This window comes from Otolemur garnettii, unplaced genomic scaffold (genome assembly GCF_000181295.1).
Source record: "Otolemur garnettii isolate 467f Iridium unplaced genomic scaffold, OtoGar3 scaffold00176, whole genome shotgun sequence".
Lineage (NCBI taxonomy): Eukaryota > Metazoa > Chordata > Mammalia > Primates > Galagidae > Otolemur > Otolemur garnettii.
Window position 1 is genome coordinate 2,329,623 of NW_003852571.1, and position 3,900 is coordinate 2,333,522.

At 46.0% G+C, this 3,900-nt stretch overlaps 1 pseudogene across 1 annotated transcript; it reads left to right on the plus strand.

The window, feature by feature from the left end:
* The first annotated feature begins 1,793 nt into the window (after positions 1 to 1,793).
* Positions 1,794 to 3,278, plus strand: LOC100963891 (annotated as a pseudogene). The gene has a single exon (XR_154678.2). The product of XR_154678.2 is annotated as a WD repeat domain phosphoinositide-interacting protein 2 pseudogene (transcript).
* The last annotated feature ends 622 nt before the right edge of the window (positions 3,279 to 3,900 follow it).

Below are 3,900 nucleotides of genomic sequence, written 5' to 3' on the forward strand. Positions count from 1 at the left end.
TGCAACAAAAAAATAGCCAGGCATTGTGGCAGGTTCCTGTAGTCCCAGCTACTCGGGAGGCTGAGGCAAGAGAATCGCCTAAGCCCAAGAGCTAGAGGTTGCTGTGAGCTGTGACACCATGGCACTTTACATAGGGCAACAAAGTGAGGCTCTGTCTCTAAAAAAAAAAAAAAAAAAAATAGGAAAATGTACTATGGACTATACTGGACTATACTGAGTTGTCCAGATGTGGAGGAAACTGGCACTTACTAGTTTTGGTCTGCATGTACTCGAGATAGGTGGAAGCCTTCCCCACCAGGCCTAAAGTAGTAAAACTGTCGCCCAGAGAAATAATCCCATGATTTAAATTGCCACTCCAGATTGGAATTGACAATGGCCTGGCCTTCATAAAACAGATAGTGCAAATGACAGCCAAAGCCTGAATATCATCTAGAAACTATATGTGACATATAGGCCTCAAGGCTCAGGCAGGGTAGATTGGGTGAACAGAATTATAAAAGAAGGAATCAGTAGATTCTTCCCAGAAGCAAAGCTTAATTGGCTACAGGCGTTGTCCCTGGTCTTGTTCAATATTAAATGTATCCCTTCTAAGAGGTCAGGGTAGTCCCCTTATGAGATAATGTTCAATAGGCCTCCACCAATCCTCCAAAATTTACCAGGGACTCTTAAAAGAACTAGGAAAAACTGAATTGCAGAGGCAGTTAGAAGGTCTAAAAAGACTAGCAATGAAGAACTCCACTGGGGTAATTAACCATGTTCTGTTTAGTCTTTTGTATCTGTATACCCTTTTTCTCCAGGGGATCAAGTCTAGGTCAAGGATTGGAACCCAATCCCCCTAAAACCAAGATAGAAGGGACCTTACACCATCATCCTGACCACAACCACAGCAGCAAAGGTGGAAGGAATCCTCTCCTGGATCCATCACAGCAATGAAGAGCGTTTCAATGCCCCCCAGGAAGCAAAAACCCAGATCTGGTCAACCCCTGCAAAGTAACTCTTCAGGTGTTCAACATGCCCTACTTCAAACACATACCAGGAGCTGGCTGGCTGGTGAACACAAGGCTGAAGCCTAAGGAAATTCCTCTCTGCACTTGTCTTAATTAGACTTTGGACTTTGGGAAAGGGGGAGGAAGAATCTGCACACTCACACCACTGAGATAGGACAAAAGTGACTCCTTTATAGCTTTTATCAATGCGAAGGCACCCAGAAGGGAGTTTGCACTCATAATCAGACACAGTACTCAATATGTGACACAAAGAAAGGAGAAAACCCATATGTATATTACAATACCACAGAGCCCCATCATGGAAAAATTAAGGCCTAGGTAGAAGACCCAAGAGGAGTCACAGACCCTGTAATCTGAATGCTGGTTCAGCCCAGGGAAAGGCCAGCCAGGTGACTCTGAAGGTTAATGCCTACAGTGCCTTGTGAGGGTGCTGCCGCGGAAGGAGCTGGGAAAGAAACCTTAGGACAGATCAGAAATACCTCTGTGCCTTAGATTTTGTAGAAAAGTGGTGTCGAATGTGAAAGGTGAAAATATATGACAGAGGAAGGCACCTGAGACAGTAAGAACTGTAGCAAAAGAAATATATCATGAACCAAAAAAGAGAGAGACACTGGAGCATAAACAAGAGTGAGGACGGGAAGACGCGGCGGTTGATCCCAGGACAGCAAGCTAAGAGGGGACAGAGGCTAAGAGCGGGCCGGCATCAACCCTGAGCGCACCCCGACCCACCCTCGTGGGCAAGTGCCCCATGCCGGGCCGACCCTCCTGCCCACCAAGTGCCCAGCCATGAACCTGGTGAGCCACAGCAGGGAAGCTGGCACTGGCCAGTTGCTCTTCGCCAACTTCAACAGGACGACATAGCCGTGCAAAGGGCACCAAGAGCAGCTGGTCTCCATCATCTCACTGTATCCTGGTCCCTAGCTGTTGGTAAAAGTCAGGTTATAAATTTTTCTGCCTTTCTTCTGTGGATAAGCTGGAACAGATCTATGAATGCGCTGATATTGAAGATATGTGCATTATAGAAAGACTGTTCTCAAGCAGCTTAGTGGCCATCATTAGCCTCAAAGCCCCCAGGAAGCTAAAAGTTTGCCATTTTAAGAAGAGAACCGAGATCAGCAACTATGCCACTCCAACATGATACTGGCTGTGAAGCTCAACAGGCAGAGGCTACAGTATGAAGAATCTCTATATATACACCACATCCAGGATACGAAGGTACTGCATGTGATCAGAGAGACCCCTCTGCAGGCTTGTGTGTACTGTCAATAAACAATGACAATTGTTACTTGGCATACCCAGGGAGTGCAACCATTGGGGAGGTGCAGGTCTTTGATATGATTAATTTGAGAGCTACAAACATGATCCTGGCTCATGATAGTCCTTTAGCAGCATTGGCTTTTAATGCAAATGGAACCAAACGTGCCACTGCTTCTGAGAAGGGGACCGTGATTAGGGTATTTTCCATTCCAGAGGGACAAAAACTCCTTGAATTCAGGAGAGGAGTTAAGAGGTGTGTTAGCATCTGCTCATTGGGCCTTCAGTATGGACAGCATGTTCCTCTCTGCATCTAGCAATGCCAAGACTGTGTACATCTTCAAACTCGAGACTGTGAAGGAAAAACCTCCAGAGGAACCACCACTTGGACTGGCTACTTTGGGAAGATGCTCATGGCCTCCACTAGCCACCTGCCTTCTCAAGTGACAGAAATGCAACCAGGGCAGAGCCTTTGCCACAGTCCACCTACCCTTCTGTGGCCACAAAAACATCTTTTCACTGGCCACAATTCAGAAGATCCCCCGGCTGTTGGGGGGATCTGTAGAACCTGGACCCCCCAGGAGGGGGGTGAGTGCGCCCTCATGAAGCAGCACCAGTTGGATGGCAGTATGGAGACGGCCAGTGAAATCTCAGACTCTGCCTCTCATGACTGTCCCTTAGTAACTCAGACATACAGTACAGCTGTAGCAAAAGGTACTATGTGCCTTCATCTCCAACAAGACTTGGTGAGGAGCATGACAGAAACCTTGAAGCCTACACAGATGACTTGGGTGCCATGGGTGGTGCTTGTCTGGAGGATGAAACCAGCGCCCTACGCCTGGATGAGGACAGGGAGCATCCTCCCATGATTCTTTGGACTGACTGAACCTGACCTGTGACCTCTGATCCTGGAAGCAGAGAACACCGGCTTGACAGAGGACTTTGTGCATTGCTGCTATGAACTTTGACCTGAATTAGGGAGAGGATGGCAGAGACCTTAAAAAAAAAAAGATTGTATTGTTAGTCTAACTCCTCCATTCTGTTGAAAAAATATGTTTTAACTTCAGTGGCTTTAATTCTGCTAATGAATTTTAGATTTTTGTTCTCTCTTTTTGCCAAAATTTAACTGTTTGGTGAGGTCCTCGAAAACTCCTTGCTTTGCATGCATGAATGTGCCAAGCCAGCATAGGCGAGCTAGAGGCCACTTGATAACAAACTGCAATTGTTTGGTTTTTTGATATCTGTACATAATGACCAGCGTGTGTTAGGAAACAGTGGAATGGTACAGAGTGACTGTCAAGGCTGGTTCTGCAGTGACAGGTGCACGGGCTGCCCACTCAGGGCTTGCCAGTGTGCTGGCAGACATCGGCCTCAGACAGGGGTTCTGTTTCCCCAGAGCCCCACCTGGACCATTCTCCCTCTATTTTATTTTATTAATTAAATTCTTTCCAAATTGGATTATTCTGGGATTTCTTCCATGGTGGAGTTTTGTTTCTAATCTTGTTTTCTTTGTGGGTATTAGAACTAAGAAAGGTTGTTTCTGATATTAAAAACCTTTCTTTCTGACAGCAAATGAACTTACTTGAACTCCTGAAGCAAAGGAAAGTGATTTCATTTGTATAATTAAATTATCTGTTCT